This window comes from Lepidochelys kempii, chromosome 1 (assembly GCF_965140265.1).
Source record: "Lepidochelys kempii isolate rLepKem1 chromosome 1, rLepKem1.hap2, whole genome shotgun sequence".
NCBI lineage: Eukaryota > Metazoa > Chordata > Testudines > Cheloniidae > Lepidochelys > Lepidochelys kempii.
In genome coordinates this window covers 169,695,070-169,717,598 of record NC_133256.1, presented here as the reverse complement: position 1 = coordinate 169,717,598, position 22,529 = coordinate 169,695,070, and positions in this window count along the sequence as shown.

The window sequence follows — 22,529 nt, the reverse complement described above, 5'->3', positions numbered from 1 at the left end:
TCCTAAGCTTACTTTTACCAGCTTAGGTTAAAACTTCCCCAAGGTACAAACGATTTTACCTTTTGCCCTTGGACTTTTGCTGCCACCACCAAACGTCTAACCAGTATTATTGTTATTAGGAAAGAGTCCATTTGGAAACATCTTCCCCCCCCCAAAATCCTCCCAAATGTTACCCACCCCCCCTTTCTGGGGAAGGTTTGATAAAAATCCTCACCAATTTGCATAGGTGACCACAGACCCAAACCCTTTGATCTTAAGAACAATGAAAAAACATTCAGTTTCTTAAAAGAAGAATTTTAATAGAAGAAAAAGTAAAAAGAATCACCTCTGTAAAATCAGAATGGTAAATACCTTACAGGGTAATTAGATTCAAAACATAGAGAATCCCTCTAGGCAAAACCTTAAGTTACAAAAAGACACACAGACAGGAATATCCATTCTATTCAGCCTAGCTTAATTTCTCAGCCATTTAAAGAAATCATAATCTAATGCATATCTAGCTAGATTACTAAATTCTAAGACTCCATTCCTGTTCTGTCCCCGGCAAAAGCATCACACAGACAGAGAGAGAGGCTTTGTTTCTCCCTCCCCCTGCTTTTGAAAGTATCTTGTCTCCTCACTGGTCATTCTGGTCAGGTGCCAGCGAGGTTATCCTAGCTTCTTAACCCTTTACAGGTGAAAGGGTTTTTCCTCTGGCCAGGAGGGATTTTAAAGGTGTTTATCCTTCCCTTTATATTTATGACTCGGATGTATAAAGCATGAGCTAAACCAAAGGAATGCAGGCACCTAAATCCAAAATTGAGATATTCAATCCCCCTGCTCAGCTGCTGCTTAACCCTGTAGGCACCTAAGTTTCCTCCAGTAAAGTCCTCATGACGTCTACATTTCTGCTGGTATTCACATACAAGGACCCTAAAACTTTTGGCACTGAGCTTCTTGGTACCTAGCTCCAGCCTAAGCCTGAGTGGGATCTTTAAACCAAGTTCCCCGCCCCCATCTATCTGGCATATGAGGTCTGATCTAGTAGATGTGCTCAGAGTTCAACTTAGAATACATTGACCAGATTGGGCTCTGTCCAAAACATGCTGTGCTAGGACTATCACCCCGAACATCAACAGCCCTATGCTTGGTGCACTCATCATGGATGTGGGAGACCCAGGTTCAAATCCTGATTTGGAGCAAGGGCTTCAATTCAGGTCTCTGACTACCCAGGGGAGTGTCATAATCACTGAGCTATAGAGCATCCTGGAGAGAGTCTCTCCTGTTTAACTTGTTCTACTTTGTATAAAATACTTAAAAATTAATTGGAGTAGGGACTAGAACCTGGATCTCCCTAGAGCAAAACACTAGAGTATTGAGTCAGTGTTAGGGCTTGTCCACATGCTTCACCGAGAGATGTAATTTCATGCACACTAATGTGTCACACACTAACTGGCCTGTGTGGACTCTGCTGGTATGCACGAAAAGTTCCCGAGTGCCTGTTAGTTCCATTTCAAACAATAGTAATACATTCCAGGGAACTTTTAGTGCATGCCAGCAGGGTCCATATGGGATAGTGTAAAACATTCTGGTGCGCACTAAAATTTACTTCCCTCTGATGCAGACAAACACAGTGTGTGGACAAGTCTCTAACTGTCTCTTTGTCTTAATGAATATTTAAATATGTCATCATTTCCCCCCGCCCTTTCTCTCCCCATTTTTTGGTGGAGGGTGGGTACAAAAAGGGCTGACACGACACAACACGACACGACTTAGGTGCCTAACTCCATAAGAGGGTTCACAGTTGTTAAGGGAAGGAGGGAAAAGCCCCCTGCTGGGCATCTAAATCCCTTTGAGGAGCAGGGCTTAGGGCACACCTCTCTCTTTAAAATTTTCTATTGGCTTGCTTAGGCGGCTCCGCACTCAGCATGCTGGCTTTTGTGAATCCCATTTTTAGAAGCTAAATCTCTCTCAGGTGATTTGTAAAAGGCAATACAGGCTTTTGTGCTCTAGGTCACCAGTTCAAATCCAGGCCATGGCATTAATAACCAAAAGTTGTTACTATCTGATAAGAGGTATCGGGTTGGGTGGCCTATATAAAAGAAGTTCATGCAATTGCCAGAAGGCAGGTTTCCATATCACAAAATTCACCTGTTACCATGGAGGCAGACTGGCGGGGAGACTTCTACTTTGTTATTCCTACTGCTTCTTCTCAGTGGAATAATAGATGATGACAGCTATTGTGGGATGGGGCCACTTCCCTCAGGCACAAGGATAGAAGTCACAGATTTGGGGAAATGGAGGGAAGAATCAGGGGGACAGAATATAGGGGGGGCACTTACAAATTAAATGTTGTGCTTTGATTAAAAATGTTATTTTTATTTTGACATTTCTAAGTTTTCAGAACTTTTTATTCTGTCAAAATTGATATTTTCATATTTTGTCCCATTTTGTGATGGAGACAACTGTCCAAATAACTGAATTTTCCACTGGATGGAATTCCATCTTCCAAACAGCTCTAGAAATATCCCAAGCTTTCATTCCTGGAGAGAGAGGCTGGTCAGAAGAGGAAGAGCGGGAATGCTTTTTTCTTCTTTCTTCATCCAATCTCCCAGGTCCTCCATCAAAACCCTCTCCCAACCTTCCCCTTTCTTTGACAGACAGTGAGAAGGACCTTTGTCCCATTCTAGATCTAAAAGGCTTCTTTAATTTATGAAGTAATTGAACATATAACCCTCCTTTTTTCTCTCCCATGGTCTTTCAAAGGAATAAGTCAAGTTCCTATTATAAGAGTACATTATAGGGTATGCATGGGTGACATGTACTTAAAGGTTGCCATCACTTTTCATTATAAGCATCTGTTTTAATCACTTATAATTTGCCTGGCAATCCATTTGGACTGAAATTTTCCATGTTTACTCTCTACCTCATGCTGATTTTTTAAAACACTTCAGAAAAAATGGTTCTGCTGGTTTTGGGATGAACATTAGGGGAAGATTAGGAAATTTAACTGAATTAATTCATTCTTTTGATTGTTTCATTGACAGCTGAAGTATGTCTTTATGGCTTAGAGTTGGAACTTGAAATTTGGCATTGGGATAGTTTTGCAGTGATATTACTCTGCAATGATTGAGGCAGGGGTCTGTGAAATAATATGATCTCATAATCACTAATGTATCAATATATATGCATAAAGCATTATAATCTGAGTGCTTGCCTTTGCACATTTAAACATTCTTTTAATATCTGTTGTATGTAATACAGTATACACACACACATTGTTTAAAACAGAAAGGCCCCAATGCTTCAGTATTTAATGCAACTCTCCCTTAGTTACTGAGGCTATGTCTATACTCCAATTAAAAACTGTGGCTGGCCTATGACAGCTGAATTAGTTTTATGGGGCTCAGGATAAGGGCCTGTTTAATTGTGGTGTTGACTTTTGGGGTCAAACTGGAGGCCAGGCTCCAGGACCCTGCAATGTAAGCGTTATAGAGCTTGGGCTCCAGCCCCAGCCTGAGCCCGAACACCTTCACAGCAATTAAACAGCCCCTTAGCCCTATCCCCACAAGCCTGAATCAGCTGGCATGGGCCAGCTGTGGGAGTCTAATTGCAGTGTAGAAATACTTTAAGAGTTTTTGAGTTAAAGGATTACAGGACTAGGCTCTTAATTTGGAAGGATAAAAAACAGATCTTGAACATTGGCGTAAATGTTAGTAGTTTCTGGGCTAACCTCTTCTGTTGATCCTTTTGTTTTTGGCAAGGAAGACAATTAGGCAAAAGCTGTTTATATTTCAGTCAGAGAAACCTTTTATAAATATTCAGAAACAGTTTTCATCTAACTATTTAGATCATTTATATTTTGTCAACGGCTTTTTCTAAAGTAATAAAGCTACAATATCTGGTAGCAACTTAAAATAGATCTGAAGATAAAAACAAAAGTAGCTAAGGCAGCAGCAGCACACTGTGATTCCTAAAGCTTTGCATTTTCAACTAAACACAGTCACGGCTTCATTTAAAAAAAAAGGAAAGATAATAGTGACTGATAAGAAGCTCTTCCATCCTGCAGAAAAAGAAGACATTTTTTTCTGCAATTCCACACAGAAAGACACCTTTGAGTTCCTGAGTGACACATAATGCTGGACAAATTTCTCAGAAATCTATTATAGCTAATTTTGTTCTTGTTATTTTATAGGGGTTATCCTGAGTTAATAATACAATTTAGAATGTCCATGGGGGTCATGCATGTTTGAAACAGAAGGTGTAAAATCATTCTATACTGGTTATTTAAAATATCTCATCTTCAACTTCATTTGAGTGCTTTTATGTGGATAGTATTTCAACAATGCACTTTTTTTCTTATCAACTTTGCTCTACTCTGTTATTTATGTAACTTTTCTGTTTCTTATGAGAATGTAATGACTTGCAGTCCTAAAAGATCTATTTCTGTGAGAAACAAGCACAAGAAAAATAACACTATATTGTGAATGACAGGTTTTTTCCCTCTCAATAACTGAGGAAGAACCTGAAAATATGATACAAGATATTAATCTTTCATCTCGCTTTACCACACACTTCATTCTTTATTGTATGCCAAAACCCAGGCATCATTCAGAAATTGAGACAGATATTGCATTCACCAAATTTTCATAGTGGGTGAGCACACACTATTTCACATGTGCTTTTTTTCCCTGGTTGTAATATACTGGACAAATTCATGGTGTTAGCTCTGAGAATCACATTTCCTCTCATGTACAGGAGCGTTTCAGTGATAGTACTAGTTCACTCAGTTATAATGAGAGAAGGGTCAGACCAATAAAGCCTACTTCCTGCTTCCAATATTTGGGGAAATTCTTACCTTAATCAGAATTTTTCAGCTTAACTAAAACAGATCCAAAAACCTCTGAACTTTGGGAAAGTTCAGATTCCACTCCCAATCTTGACTCATCTCTAGTTGTAATGTAGGACATGAAGCGACAGTAGTGGATAAAAACTTGATAAGAGCTCCAGGAGAAGTTAAAAAAAAAACTTGTTTTTGGAGGGCACAAGGAAGGAATACAAAGCTGCTTCGATTCTGCATTTATATGTCATTCATTTAAAAGAGACAGAAGAATGTCTGTTTTTTTTTTCTTCCAGATAATACTTCACACTGAAGGAATTTAAGTGCAAAACCAAGAATGTGCTACACTGTGTAGAGTCACTCCTGGTGGAAGAGATGCAGGACTCAGGTCTACCGAATATGATAGGTGCTGGGTGGGATTTTTCCAAAGTGCCTAAGAGTATGGCTACTCTGCAGTTAAAAACCCATAGCTGGCCTGTGCCAGCTGAATTGAAATCACCTGAGAGGCTGTTTAATTGTGATGTAGATATTCCGGCTTAGTCTGCAGTCTGAGCTCTGGGACCCTCCCACATCCTATAGCCTAGGCTCTAGCACAAACCTGAACCCAAATATCTACAGCCCCTTAGCCCTAGCTCCTTAGCCCGAGTCAGCTGGCACAAGCCAGCCATGGGTTTTTAATTGCAGTGTAGACATACCGTAAGCAATTTAGAAGCATGAGTCCAAATTAAAAATGAATGGGACTTGGGTGCTGAAATTATTTAGCTGCTTTTGAAAATCTGACCTATTCTTTACTGAAGACATTGAATGCATGCAGGATTCTATAATTCTCTCCTGCCTGATTCTGAACTAATCTACCCTGTTTTTACAACTGTGTCAATTACATTGACTCAAGTTATTTTGCTCCAGATTTATACTGGTGCAAGATCAGAATCAGGCTTTGTGACTCTTTACCTTCTAGACTAACTAAATATGCCATAGCGGCAAAGAGGAAAGCTTATGCTCCAATACGTCTGTTAGTCTATAAGGTGCCACAGGACTCTTTGCCGCTCTTACAGATCCAGACTAACACGGCCACCCCTCTGATAAATATGCCATGCACACCGACAGTATTTTTTGGCTTGAACTCTAGAGTTATTTGCACAGCATTTATAACTGAATTTTTGGTTCATTGGTGGAGCTGAAAAAAAAATTGAAAAACAAAAACTCAGTTCAGATGGACCCAAAATCAGATATATTTTTTTAAGTTTATCAAAAGAATCAGATTCTTCCCTCCTCCCCACTTTTTCTTTTGGTTTTGTCATTGTTTCCCAAATGAAATGTTTAGTTTGACTTGACATTTTAAACCTTGGGAAATAAAAGGCTAGCTTCACAAAGTGAGATGGTGTGCCTCCCCCCTTACATCCCAAAGCCTGGTGGTTAGGACTTACCTGGAATGTGGAGGTTCAAATCCCTGCTCAGGAGCAGGAACTTCAAGGCAGGTGTCTCCATCCTCCCAGCTGAGTGCCCTAACCACCAGGCCATTGGCTGTTCCAGGGTAGGTCTTTCTCAGACTTTCCTTTTGAAGCTGTTCTGCTTTGTAGAGAATACTTGAAAATAATTATTGGGCCATAGAAAGCATGAGAATGGCTCTGTATCCAGTGGTGAGGCACTCACCCAGGGTCGGGGGGTTCCCGTCCCTGCCTCAATTATTATTTATACAAAGTGGAACAACTTCAGCAGGAGAGAATGAGAGAGACCCATCCCAGAATAGCCAATACCCTGGTGACTAGGGCACTCACCTAGGAGTGGGGAAACCATGTTTAAGTCCCTGCTATAGATCAGGTGTTTGAGCCTGGGTCTCCTACATCCCAGGACACAGCCCTAACCACTAGAGTTTTGGGTATAAAGAGGGGGCAGTACCATGAGATTTGTGAAAAGCACCTAAGACCTGTTGTGAATCTATCTCCAGTTTTCTCTCCAAGAAACTATTCAGTGAATTGGTGTTGAATTCACAAATAGTATTGGTCAACCCAAAACTGCATTTTTTTTTAAGAATAAACTGTTTGTCAAAAAATGTTTTGTCCAGCTCTATACAGTAATGGAAGGATTACCAACTCTTCTACAAACTGCGTTGGGAAGTTCAGGATCTTCACATCTGAAAATAGGGTGGGTCAGAGGATGGTGTGAAGGTCAGACATTTTTTCCTACATGATGTTCCTTAACTCGGCTTGTTGCATGGGTATACAGAGAGAATATTCAATGCTATAACAAATGTAATAAATTGTTTACTTTTTTTCATAGTAGCTTTCTTCATAATTCTAGGGTCAGCTAAGGCAAAAACAGAATTATAAAATCCTTCCTGCAAAGAGCATAGTCATCGCTGTTTTCAGCTCAAGTTCAAGCAAAGCCTATTCCATCCTCTTAACTCTCCTATGGATGACAGTGTCTGAGAAACATAGCTTGAGACACAGGGAGTTTACATCTTGAAGATTTAAGTCTATATTCTTGCACTCTACCAATAGGTTAAGAAGTTTTTACATTTACCATTTCTTCTTCCTGCACAATTTCACTTGATGGGAATCTCAGTTAGACTTGTCATATTTTAAATTGTAGGCAATACGCATGACTAGTGATTTTTTTCTTACCAGTCAAAATGACTAAACTGAAAGGATATTAAACAGATTTTTTTAAATTTCTTTTACTCAAACAAATTAAGTATAATATTTAAGTAATTAGGCTCTAATGGCTGCTTGTTTTTTAAAGACCTATTTAAACTAAGTGAATTAAGTCTACAGAAAGAGTATTTACTAGTCCATTTCATAATAGCATCCAGTATGTTTAGTTCCAGAGTTAAGAACCTAAGAAAAGGTTTCCTATAAAATATTGCTGCAGTAACATTTAAGATTAATGTCAATGTCTTCCCTGCTCTCAGGTAGCTTAAAAGTACTCCACCAAGGCATGAAATTATAGCCTAGACAGTATTTCTATCTGCAAAATGTAAAAGAATGGTTTATAATTCTGGCTCAAGGTTAAGGATCAGATTGCCTTGTTTTCTAGAAAAAGAAAAAAAAATATTCCAAAGGACAAAGTAAATCACTCTGTTCCACCTACTAATTACCTCAAACTTTCAGGGAGTTTGTAAACCTCTTTATTTTAAAACAATACAGATCCCATTGTACAAACTTGAATTCTCATGGAATTATATGAATACATTAAAGGAAACTTTTCATGAATTTGATTTTTTTCCCCCACAGCTTGATCACCTCTTTCATGTACATCAAAGGTTGTTCAAATTAGCTGGATACCATAACTTAGAGTTACTTCTGTTGGGAATTGTGATAAATGATTCCTTTTAATACCTTTATCTAAAATAACATTTTTTTAATTCACTGTTTCTAGCATATCTGGGGTGGGGAAGGAGACATTCAAATGTCATAAAAATCCCCTTTAGTAACAGAGAAAGAAACATTTATGCAGTATACACAGAGCATGGTATGTTGGTTTCTATTAATACATAAACTTATAGAATTCACTGAAATTTTGTGATTCATTAAACACTTCTCTATACGACTGCCGTTTCTCCTTCATCTGTATTGACAAATTATGTATCTGCAGCACAATCCGCTAAACTGGAGATACCATTTCATTGAGCTCTGCTTTTTTTCCTTCCTCACTCCCAAGGACTTATACATTTTAGTTTCAACTCAAGACAATAGTAAATGTATGTGGCCTATTGTTAATTTGTGGAAGCTATTCAAGATCACCAACAAAGTGTCTGACCACTTAACCTTAGTAAACATACTTAACCTACATTGAATATGTGAAATACAGAGAAAACTTCACTGAAAATTACCTGCAGTAAGTAACTTAGCAGCCTGACACCACTCTGCAGACTTTTAATATATTTTATTTGAATAATAGTTTAAAAATATCTCTCTGAGGCAAGCGAGGGTTTTTGTGTCCCAGGAGTAGTTACTTGGGCTCCCAATCAGTGTACCTCCCTGACATTTTTATATTGTCACTGCCTTTTGAAAGTGCAGCTGAGAAGAGATAAGGCCGTGGTTTTCAGACTGGGGTATGTGAGCGCTCATCGGGGGTAACCGAGAGCAATCCTGTAATGGTGGACAACGCATCATGTTATCCCTTATAGACCTTTTTATCTTGTTTTCAGAGGTATGTTATGACCCAATCTCAGATGGGAGTACATAGTATGCTACATTATTTGGAAAGGGCTATGCAGCCTAAAAATTTCAAAAGCAACTGATCTAAAGCATTGTTCTGTGTCTCTGAATTTTATCAGGATCGGTTTCCATGAATATCTGCTGTTCAGAACCTGTAGTGTTTTTTTTAATTTACTAATTTATTTTAAATTGCACAAAATGTTTACTAATTGTATTTAGGTAGTACAAACCGCTACCTGCTGTATACTGGTGTATTTCCAACATGATCCCTCACACAGCTGTTGGCTTCCAGTGCCTGTAAGGCTGGCTCTATATCACCAAGTGCCCTACTTACTGACCAAATATAAGTTCATAGATAATACAGAGCATTTCTGTGGCACTTTTAGAGCAAATACTCCCTTCCTGCCCCCCCCCCCCCGCACTCACTGGCTCAGATATTCTGACCAACAACTGGTAATAGAACCTTTGCTCTGCTCATTCCCTACCTCTAGCTGCCCACTCTGGGAGAATAAGCAGATATGTAGCACCATTCACTCTTACGTAGCAAGATCCAGGTGACCCTGTTAGACATGTAAGGACGGTTTTTACTCTCATCCCTTGCTCAGCTGGATAGACCAAGACACACCCTATGCCTTCATCCTCACAACCTCTATAGGAGTTGTTATTCCCATTCCAGGGATAGTGAAATGAAGTCATGTAGATTAAGGGCTAATTTTTCAAAAGGGTAGACTCCCTTTATGGGTACACTTTGTGCCTTCCAGGCAGTCTCAGACACAATCAGAATTCTTGCACCTTTAACTAATTGACTGCTGGAGAAAATCAGATAGAAGTGCAAAAACTCAGATTTGCATGTATAACACTTTATTGAAGATGCAAAAATGCGAGGGCAAATATGCCCATAAAACATCCTTCCAGCTTTTTAATACTTCCCTTGAAGGTTACAAAAGGACTTGCTTTCAAAGATACAATGAGAACTGAGGAATCCCTGGCTCCCTGCTCTTTTTTGGGGTCAGACCTCCATATCCAAGTATTTCAAAAGCAATGGAATGAATAATTATCAAAGTTTTGGTGTCAAAATTGTCACGTGAAACAGTTAAATAATCCTGGAATCTAACTGTGTTTGCCTACTTGACAGATCTGACGCAGTTAGGATCTCAGACTCCTACTATATCACCCTGGACTAGCAATCATGTTTAGATGCCAGATGTAACTTATTCCAACTTACTCTGTCATCCATCATAGTCCCAGTAAACTGCAATTTGTACAATGTGGGTTTGAGATATGTCATATAGCCTAGAGAGAATAAAACACAGATTGTCCAACTCATTTCAATTAGGGCTTTGTGTAGAACTTCAGTTACATTGTAATCCTAAATGATGAATGTCAGGATTCAGTTCAATAGGCTGTCCAGTCATTTGTGCAGGGTTTTTTTATACTATATTCTAAACTTTTAGAAATCTTTGATGTTAAATTAGGGGTACAAAAGCAGCACAATCTTCAGAATCACTGAGTACTGTACTTATTCAACAGCAACAATGAGGGTGGGGGGACTCAGTATCCAGAAAGGCTTATTTTCATGCATTCACCTTATAATGGAACTGAAAGAAAATCATCTTCCTAAAAGCTTACATCTTAAAAAAAAACAATGTTGCTTCTGTGCTTTTAATTTCCAAATGCAGCTGGATGAATATTTTAAGGAAACAGGGCTCTATGAACATATTATTCATAAATTAGCTGTGAAAAAGTTATGTGACACTATATCTGCGCAAAAAAAAATTAGTTCCCCCTCATTAAGTTCTTCACTGTGGAAAGCAATGTATTCACACCCGCACTATGTTCAGACTATTCCTATTAAAGCTGATAGGGTGAGGTGTGGGGAGGGGAGAGAGAGAGAGCGAGAGAGCAAGAGCACATTTAGGATTGGGAAGTATTTAGGTCTGCTGTCAGTTGAAGTCAAAAGGGACTACTTCCATATGTAAAGTTAAACACATGTAATATGAAGATCAGAGCCTTAGATGCAAATGTGCAGAGGGAGCAGGGAAGTACCTATATGGATAGTGCTACTTTGGTCTTATGAACAAACTGAGTCTCTACCCCTTGCTTAAAAAAAAACATCATACAGACCCTGAGTTAGCATCCAAACTCACTACCTTCCTGAGATGTGACTTTACTAGTATCACCCCACCACAAATCAGAGGTTACATTCCCTCCGTGATTTTGCTTTGCCTGTGATTTTCCCTGAGGACCTCCTCCGGCCTAGATCCTTACGAAACCATTTTCACCTCTCTTATGTCCAGGTACAGTTAATTAGCCACACCAGTCATAATGAGTTAGTAACATTACAGTTCTAAGGCAGGGTTCTGCCACTTGCTAACGGGTGGATCAACAGAAACCCTACTGTCCTAACATACATTTATTAAATATCTATGTTGTACATCAATATAGGAATTCCTACACGGGTACATTATTATGGTAGCTAACTCTTGTGATTTTACCTTGAGTCTAGTGTTTGTTTTTTTTTTCATAAAGCCCCAGCTCCTGAGTCCTGTGAGTCCTTGTGAGTCCTGTGATTTGAAGGTGTGGGTTTTTTAAAAAAAGAAAATACACTTCTAGCCTTGTGGTTGAGGAGAAGAGTTTGAAATTTGACCTGAGTGCACCCTGAAGGTTTAGAAACCAGAAGGCTAATCAAAAAATAAAAAATGTATTATAATATTGGTTTGAAACCTCATGTTTTTAAGCCATTATCAGAGTGCTATTTTTTTTTAGTCCTGACTCATGATATTTGAATGTTTGGGATTGGAAATATTGTATCCCCCTTAAGATTTTCTTAAAACGGCTAGGAAACATTATTCTTGCACTGTTGTTTAGGAAATGGTACTTAAAAATGGAATTATTAATCCATCTTCACAGTTCTTTTATCCACTGAAAAATTCAAACCATTAAAATTGAACTTGAATATTGTTGTGGGTAGCATGCATTCTAATAAGACATTTACAACATGTTTCTTTTATGTAAGGATCAATTACTACATTTTGCATAATTCTTAACCCACTTAAGATTTGTGAGTTAAGAATGATGTGCAGCTTACAGGCTTTCCAGGCCTTGTCTTCCATTCATCCTCAATGAATAAAAAATTACTTCTCCATTGACAATTTATATTTTACATCCTAGTTCGAAATAGGAGTTATCGAAGTGTGCTAACTTCCCTCTTCATGAAATTTCATGAAAAGTCATCTGTCCTGAGATTTCAAAACCATACAAACAGATTAGTATGTAATAAAGTAGCATTCTACAAAAGAGGCAGGAGAGTAAGTGATAGAGGGAAAACAGGAGGCCCAAGCAGAAAGAACATCTAAATCAAAACAAATGCTCTTATAAGAATTTCTACTACAGCTGCATGAGAGATCAAAAGGAGAATATCCTTTCCCTAAAAAACATACCAAATGAAGTATATTTGGAAAGCATCTTCATAAAAAAAGGAACAGGAAATGTATGCTATTCCTTCAATATCATAGATCAGTGGTTCCCAAACTTGTTCCGCCGCTTGTGCAGGGAAAGCCTGGTTTGTTTACCTGCTGCGTCCACAGGTTCGGCTGATCGCGGCTCTCAGTGGCTGTGGTGTATTGCTCCAGGCCAATGGGAGCTTCTGGAAGCAGCAGCCAGTACATCCCTAGGCCCGCGCTGCTTCCAGCAGCTCCCATTGGCCTGGAGCAATGAACCGTGGCCACTGGGAGCCGCGATCGACTGAACCTGTGGACACAGCAGGTAAACAAACCGGCCCGGCCCACCAGGGGCTTTCCCTGCACAAGCAGCGGAACAAGTTTGGGAACTACTGGCTTACATTAATATATCAGCAATAGCACCTGAAGACCTTTATTGAAATTCTGACCCATTTGAAGTCAATGACAAAACTGTTACTGACTTGAGTGAAGTCAGGATTTCACCCCAGGGGCTAAGTCCCCAAAGAGATTTAGTTGGCTAAATTCCAAAATTTAGGTCCTCAAAATCCCTGTTCAGCTTCCCTGTAGAAGCCTAAATGCCCTAGGTGCCTAAGTTTCGAAAGATAAAGTCCCTTAGGCACCTAAAATCTGCTTGTGGGAAATCACAGCCATCAGGCATCAGTGTACAGCCACCGAATCCTGATGCCTGGCACCTTGCTTATGCCTAAGCTACGGACGGATTCTCATACTAGATGTTCTGCTGCCTATCTCACTTGTGGAGCTCAAGTGAGTCTGAGTCTGCTGTAGAGCTTGCCCATTGGATCAGACACTGCACAAAATGGAGGCGGTGCCGGTAGTGGTGGTGTCACACATTAACTATTCCTACCTCCTGCTCTCTCTCTGCCTCACATGGTGCCCAAACTATCTTTCTCACGAGGCCACACAATTTGTGAAGTCTGAGTAAATGCAGTCTGACAAGTGCTCTCACTGTGACAGCAGGCAATCACAAACACCTGCTAGAAAACCATGACTAATTGATGAAGTAATATAACCCATCTCAGCTTGCTTGGATCTCCTACCTGCTGTGTTAACACTGTCTCAGGGGATAATTGATCTTTGCCATTCCCACTGATGATAGAAAATGTGATGAGTTAGCCACCTACCCCCACACCAGAAGATATCAGGAAGGGAGGTGGTGAAGCCCTCAGAAGAAAGCAGCAAGTAAGGTTGGGGAACAATATAGATCCTGTAGGAGAAAAGGGCAGGGTACTTGTGAGGGAGAATGAGCCTATGCCCTCCTTATATGGCCATTCTACGAGAAGTATAACCGTTCACAGGGCATCACAGCACTTAAATGGTATAGAAGTCTTGCATGAGCCTTCTACACCTGCATTAATTTTATCTAATATATTTAATAGTTAAAACACATGGGCCAAATCCTCAGTTTGTGTAATTGGCACAGCTCCGCTGACTTCAAAGGGCTATGCTAATGTGCATAAGCTGAGTAGCTTGCCCTGCAGTTAAAAACAACAGAGACTAGATCCACAAAGAGATTTGGCCTAACTGCCACTTTGAGCACTTGGATCCAAAATTTAGATCCTCAAAACCCCTGCTTAGCTGCTGCCTAACCCTAGAGGTGCCTAAAGTCCCTAGACACCTAAATTTCCACTGGTATAGTCCCCAGTGTTCTAAGTATCTTCAGCTGGGCATGTGCCCAGCTGCCTCAGTCCTGAAACCTAGCACTTAACTCACAGGAGGATCCTTGGAGTAGGCATTCCACCACCTATCTTGCCTGTGAGGCCTGATTTGGTAGGTTGCTCAGAGGTCACCTACAAGAAAAAGCTACACTGGGAGGATGCCCCTCTTATAAACTTTAGCCCAGTAGTTAGAACTCTTACATGGGATTGGGCAGATCCAGGTTCAGTTCTCACTTTGTCTGATTTCAGGCAGGACTTGAACTTGGGTCTCTCACATCCTAGGTCAGTGACCTAACCACTGGTTATAAAGTCATTCCCCTCCATCCTCACATACACTCTTTCTCTGGCCCTAAGACTATTTTATAAAGGAGAAACTTGCCCCACAATAACCCATACCTTAGTTGTTAGGGTATGGTAAGAGGAGGTGGGAGAACTGGGTTAGAGTGTCTCCTCAAATTTAGGCAGAGTGGGTTTTGAACTAGGCCATGGACCGGAAACGTTTGGCATGCGGCCCGCCAGGGTAAGCCCCCTGGCGGGCCAGGCTGGTTTGCTTACCTGCTGCATCAGCTCCCACTGGCCACGGTTTGCCATTCCAGGCCAACAGGGGCTGCGGGAAGCAACGGCTAGCACATCCCTCGGCCCACGCCACTTACCACAGCCCCCATTGGCCTGGAGCAGCGAACTGTGGCCAGTGGGATCTGTGATCGGCCGAACCTATGAACGCAGCAGGTAAACAAACTGCCCTGGCCCGCCAGAAGGCTTACCCTGGTGGGCCACGTGCCAAAGGTTGCCGATCCCTGAACTAGGTTCTCCCACATGATAGGTAAATGTGCTAAACACTGGGATAAGGCTTATAATAAGAGAATATCTTCCTAAGGTTTTTTGGGAGAAAGGACTGACCTGTCTTAGTGCCTAACTCCAGCAGAGAGTTCACTGTTGTGACTCCCAAGTGGAAATAAGTTAGGCATCAAAGTCCATTTGATGGGTGGAGCTTAGGATACATCTTTCTCCTCTGCATTTTCTACTGGCTACCTTTGGGAGCTCCTCACTCATCATGATGTCTTTTGTGGACCCCTTTCTTAGGCACCTAACTCTCCCCATGCACCGTATAGGAAGCCTAAGTCAGGGCTGTAGGTTCCAGTAGGTTAAGGTAGGAAGGGAGAGGAATTATTTTAGCTCAAATGTGGACACAAGAACAAATGGATGTAAACTGGCCACCAGGAAGTTTAGACTTGAAATTAGATGAAGGTTTCTAACCATCAGAGGAGTGAAGTTCTGGAATAGCCTTCCAAAGCAAGCAGTGGGGGCAAAAGACCTATCTGGCCTCAAGATTAAGCTCAATAAGTTTATGGAGGAAATGGTATGATGGGATAACATGATTTTGGCAATTAATTGAGCTTTGACTATTAGTGGTAAATAGGCCCTGTTAGGGTTTCCTCTGAACTCTAGGGTACAGACGTGGGGCCCCACATGAAAGACCCCCTAGGCTTATTTCTACCAATTTAGGTTAAAAACTCCCCAAGGCACAAATTCTCCCTTGTACCTTGGATTAAGTAACACTGCCACCATCAAGTGATTTGGACAAACTCAGGGAAAGGACCACTTGGAGTTCCTTAATATTCCCCCAAGTCCCCACACCCCCTTTCCTGGGGAGGCTTGAGAACAAACAAGATGAGCACAGACCAACCTTGGGTTTTTTTAGGACACTAAAAGAAAACAACCCATTCATATTCTAAAAGAAACATAACTTAATTAGAAAGAAAAAAGGTAAAAGAAGCACTTCTGCAAAATTAGAATGGCAGATAATCTTACAGGGCAATCAGATTAAAAAACACAGAGGATTTCCCTCTGGGCCAAACTTTAAAGTTACAAAAAGAAAATCAGGAATACACCTTCCTCTCAGCACAGAGAAAATGACAAGCTAAAACAAAAATAAGGTAACGCAGTCCCTTGCTAGTACTTACTAATTCTAATGGAGTTGGATTGCTTGCTTCCTTGATGGGTGTCCGACAAGCACACAGAACAGACAGACCAAAACCATCCCCCGACCCCAGATTTGCAAGAATCTTGTCCCCTTATTGGTTCTTTTGGTCACGTGCCAGCCAGGTTACCTGAGCTTCTTAATCCTTTACAGGTAAAAGGATTTTGTGCCTCTGGCCAGGAGGGATTTTATAGTACTGTATATAGGAAGGTTGTTACCCTTTCCTTTATATTTATGACAGGCCCAATGGCCTGTGATGGGATGTTAGATGGGGTGGGATCTGAGTTACTAGAGAGAATTCTTTCTTGGGTATCTGGCTGGTGAGTCTTGCCCACATGCTCAGGGTTCAGCTGATCACCAAATTTGGGGTTGGGAAGGAGTTTCCTCCAGGGCAGATTGGCAGAGGCCCTGGGGGGTTTTTGCCTTCCCTTGCAGTGTGGGGCATGGGCCTCTTGCTGAAGGATTCTCTGCACCTTGAAGTCTTTAAACCATGATTTGAGGACTTTAATAGCTCAGACATAGGTGAGAGGTTTATTGCAGAAGTGGGTGGGTGAGATTCTGTGGCCTTTGTTGTGCAGGAGGTCAGGCTAGATGATTATAATGGTCCCTTCTGACCTTAAAGTCTATGAGGCCACCTAAAATTTAGACATTGCTACACTGAGTATAAATCCTGTGGATCTAGCCTCATGTGTAATATCACCTTGAAAAAATGCATTTTCTGGAACATTAGATCCACATCTGTAATGGAACACACAGTACAAAAAGGTCTTCATTTCCCATTCTGAGATTAATGGAAGACAATGATAAATATTGTCACAATTTTAGGTTGGGTACAGATTTGAAATTACAATCTTAAATACTAAACTGATTATGGACATATGCTTCTCTCAGTGCATATATCTATCAATATTAATTGATTTTATATGTAGCACACACACTGAGGGGATAATCTGCTCCTAAAATATACTATTTCCATTACAATATTTGTGAATAGGATGGATTAATGTTGTGCAGCTGCATTTGCTAACTCCTCACAATTATAACAATGCATATGTTTAAATGTGCAAACGCTAATGGCTCACACACCAGGTACTATAAACTATAATGGAGCTTTTGGAGCTTTTCTTACTTTTGAGTAATTTAATCTGTTGCAAATTTCAAAGACAGTTCCCATTTAACTGCTTTCCCAGGAAGAATAGTTTCTAAGCCTTCCACAGTTTTTTTTTTTAAAGTATTTAAAATGCCACATAGTAATCTACATTACCTCATTTCATTCATATATAATCAGTTCTTGATCATTTTTCTTTAATGTCTCTCACAGGCTCACACTTTCTAAATATATTTCATAAAGAAAAAAATACAGAACACCTGTTGTTTATTCTGATATATAATTCCACATTTGCAAGAACCACCACTGTTCTGTAATCAATCATATTCCACTAAGTACTGAAAATGAGAAGTCAGTATTAAACACTTTTACTTGAGACGACTCAATATATTTTATAACTGACATTTAGCAGCAGCATCCAATTTGGTTCTTTACTAAAACAAAGACTTCATAAAATTCACCCTCATTTCTCTACATGTGTTTTAAAAAGGCATCTATCACATTGGCTGTAGCAGATAAGTCTGATTCCTATTCTGTGGTTACATTAGATGGCTCAAGATTTGACAAAGAGGTTTATTACAGAGTCCTCCATTCTGTGGATTTAAATTAGAAAAATATAATCCATTCCAACAGCTAACAATCTGGTGATCTGTTTAGTTTAGAAGTAAAAAAAAAAGATAGGGGCTTTTTTCATAGGGGTGAGGATGGAAAGAATAAAAAAACCTTTAATTCTTCCAGTAAAGTGCTTGTCATCCTGATTAGACCTGTTAGCAAATATGAAGCTCAAAAGATATGCTTAACATAAGATATTTAGAATTTCAAATACGAATTCTTCTAAAACTACTTAGGAAATATTGTTGGGTTAAAGTCATGTTACTGAAAAGCATAAGGCCAGATTCTCAGCTGGTATAAGTTGGCATCGCTCCATTTAAAATCAATGGATGTACATCAAGTTATACCATCTGAGAATCTGGCTTGTATTTCTTTACCCATACTACTAGTAATACCTAAGAACAAGGCTAGGTCTACACTATAAACTTACATCAGTATAACTACGTCATTCCCCTGAGTAACGCATTTATACCAACCTAGCCCCTGATGTAGACAGTGCTATCTTGACGGGAGGGTTCCCATCGACATAGCTACTGCATCTCACAGAGGTTGATTAACTATGCTGTTGGGAAAAGATCTCCACTCAGTGTAGTAGCATCTTAACTGAAGTGCTACAGCAGCACAGATGCAACATTTTAAGTGTAGGCTTGCCCTGAGTTATTAAAATCAAAGACTTCAGGGAGCAGCAGAGTTGAGCTATTGTTTTGGGAGCCTGATCTTGCAAGGTGCTAAGTATTTCCTGGAAATACAGACAACACAGGGAATTACAGACCAGTATCTTAACTTCCATACACGGAAAGATAATGGAGCAAATAATTAACCAATCAATTTGCAAACATCTAGGATATAATAAGGTGATAAGTAACAGTCTGCATGGATTCATCAAAAACAAATCATGTCAAAGCAACCTGACAGCTTTCTTTGACAGGGTAACAAGCCTTGTGGATAAGGGTGAAGTGGTAGACATGGCATATTTGATTTTAGTAAAGCTTTTGATACTGTCCTGCATGACTGTCTCATAAACAAACTAGGGAAATGCAACCTAGATGGAGCTACTATAAGGTGGGTACGAAATTGGTTGGAAAACCATTCCCAGAAAGTAGTTATCAGTAGTTCACAGTCAAGCTGGAAGGGCATAACAAGCGAGATCCTGCAGAGATCAGTTCTGGGTCTGGTTCTGTTCAATATCTTCATCAATGATTTAGATAATGGCATACAGAGTACACGTATAAAGTTTGTGGACAATATCAGGCTGGGAGGGGTTGTAAGTGCTTTGGAGAATAGGATTAAAATTCAAAATGATCTGGACAAACTGGAGAAATGGTATGAAGTAAATAGGATGACATTCAATAAGGACAAATGTAAAGTACTCCATTTAGGAAGGAACAATCAGTTGCACACATACAAAATGGGAAATTACTGCCTAGGAAGGAGTACTGCGGAAAGGGATCTGGGGGTCATAGTTGACCACAAGCTAAATATGAGTCAACAGTGTGATGCTGTTGCAAAAAGAGCAAACATCATTATGGGATGTATTAGCAAGAGTGTTGCAAGCAAGACATGAGAAGTAATTCTTCCACTCTACTCTGCTTTAATTAGGCCTCAACTGGAGTATTGCGTCCAGTTCTGGGCACCACATTTCAGGAAGAATGTGAACAAACTGGAGAGAGTCCAGAGAAGAGCAACAAAAACGATCAACTGTCTAAAATACATAACCTATGAGGGAAGATTTAAAAAATTGGGTTTCTTTAGTCTGGGAAAGAGAAGATGGAGAAGGGACATGATAACAGTTTTCAAGTCTGTAAAAGGTTGTTACAAGGAGGAGGGGGAAAAATTGTTTTTCTTAACCTGAAGATAGGAGAAGTAATGGGCTTAAATTGCAGCAAGGTTGGGCATTAGGAAAAACGTCCTAACTGTTAGGTGGTTAAGCACTGGAATAAATTGCTTAGGGAGGTTGTGGAATCTCCATCATTTGAGATTTTTAAGAGCACGTTAGACAAACACCTGTCAGGAATGATCTAGATAATTAGTCCTGCCACTAGTGCAGAGGACTGGACTAGATGACCTCTCAAAGTCCCTTCCAGTTCTATGATTCTATGAAAAATGTTTGACACTTTCAACCATTCACCATCCACTAAGCACTGACTTCAATTATGTACATTGGAATTAAATTTGGCTACTGTGTTCCATGCATTCACAGGCATCTAGACCCTGAGGAATCCTGATCCTTTATTCACTTGAGTAAGGAATAACATTATAGCTCTCTTTGAGCCCATAAGTTTGCCAGGGCCATGTCTAACAAAATTGGAGTGTGTGAACCTGAAGCAAATCCTGGCAAAATGCAATGCTTACAAAATGAAGTTGAATTTTCACCAATCTGCTCCTTACATGCAGCCTTCACACAAAACCTACCTTCCCTCACTCTTTATTGGCCCTCAAAACTAAAGCTGGGTGAATTTTTTTCAGTGAATTCACCAAAGAATGCAGTTTTGGGGTGACAAACTATTTGTGATTTTGGTTAAATTTGGCAAATGGTTAAAATGGAACATGTTGATTCAAATCAATGTTTCACTGTGTTTGACTAGAATAATTTTACTTTGTTTTGTACTGGCATTAAAAAAGTCAGTTCAAAACAAAGCATTTTTTCTATTTTTTTCAGTACACCTACCTAACTGAAAAATCAAGTATTCATTCAGCTCTACTCAGAACCTCAACTGAACTCTTTCTCCTACAGTTCTCAGCAACAAAAATGTCAGGTGTCTCATGATAGCCGATGAAGTGTGCAATTGGCTAGTTTTTGGAAATTTTACTGTAGGCCTCAGTAGAGGTACACCTGTTTGCACCAGCTGAGGATCTAGCCCAAAGCGTCAAAAATCATCTGATAGCCTCCCATCAAATTTGAAAACACCTTTAATTTTCATTTAGTGTTCACCAAATAACAATTCATGACTTGGCCAGATGTGTATACATTGGCTGTTAACGCCATCCGATGGAAAGCTTTAGTCCAGATAAGATATGTGATAACAATACAGCTACAAGTTTCATATTTTTGACACCGTGTAGTTAGCAGACAAATTGTTATTTTGAAATGCAACATGAATGTTACTGTTTATTTTCTCACTCTGCCCCTCTCCCACCAATCTCTTAGAGATTCACTTTCAGGAATCTCAAAGTAAAATTCACCCACCAGTTAAAATTAGGTCTTTTAGGAATAAAAATGTGTGTGATCCCAAAAATAAAAATAAAAAAATAAAATAAACAATTTATCTCACCATGTTGGATTATTTTACTATTATATTACATACATAAATATATTTAAAAATTATTAAAGCTGCAAAGTCAGGCACTCAAAAGTTAGGAAATGCTAGAATTTAGATTGGCCTCCTCATGTGTTTGCATTATGATACAGTCAGTAATTACATGGTAACATACTATGTTTCCACAGGACCCCTGCCTCATTCAGTGCACCGACTGGAACATACTCTGGGGATAGATCAGGTTTGTGTCGTCTGGCCCCTCCCCCTGCACTCCTCATCTCAGTCCCCACGAACCTACAATCCATTTTCCTTTCCTGCTCCCACTTCCTTAGCTATGTGTGCCAGTCTCCCTTTCATCTCCTCCCCCACAAAAGTCTCAGCTCCTCACCAATCCAGCCAGGATGCGTCAAGAGCATAGGAGAGACTGTCTCGTTGCTCTTAGTGGGCATTGTAAGCACCACAACACCAAGCACTGCACTCAGCAGCACCCAGGCTGGCAGATGCCCCTTCAGGGACCATAACTAGCCAATGTTGGAGCAGCACCTAGGCCACCATAAAGTACAAAGGGGCCTGGAGAGGCTTAGAAATGTTCCCTGGCTGGGAACCAACAACTAGCTGCTTTGCAGCTCCATGCTCAACTGTGTACAGTGAAAGTGGAGCATAGTGGAGAATGTGGCCTCCAGTGTCAAAAAGGCAGGGATTAGATTTGACACACTGACTAAGGAGTATGCTGGGGAATCAGGTTCCTGTATGTTTCATTTAGTGACTAACAGGAAGGTACCAAGACTTCTTTAGACTACTGTCATATAGTCACAACTTCATCTTTGCCTAAGAAATTTAGATAAGGCATTTTGTTCATGAAAGGGACAATGTGATTTTTTTTAAAGAGACTTAGGCTGAGAGTAGGTATGAGCAGTATAATATGACAGCAAAGATCAGTGCTAGTTAGGGCTTCTTCCACAGACGCATTGTATTACGGAGCAGGGCATAACACCACCCTTTCCAGTTTTAATGTTACCATAGCTGAAATGTTGTGTGGAAGTGTTCAAGGAAGAACATCCCATTTACTTCAGAAATGAAGAGATTAATTTATGGGGAAATATATTAAAAATGAGACAAGTAAGGAGTATAGGACATGATAAACTGTCTACAAATATTTGAAGGGTTTGAATACTGAGCCAGAACATATTTTTCTCTAGAGCTGGGCAGACAAAAAGGAAAAATAAAAGTTGTTTTCAAAATATAAATGATTTTTTTTAATTGAAAAAGTTTACCGCCTTTATAAAACACCCCTCCCCCCATACACACCCTCACACAACAGAAGAAGAAGGAATCTCCATGAGCATCTCCTTTTCTAGATCTCCATCCTGCCACACCAACCCAGTCCCCTGTCAGAAGGTTTGCCGACACAAAAGGCAGTTCGTCCCATCTCAAACTCTGAATATCCCCAAGGAT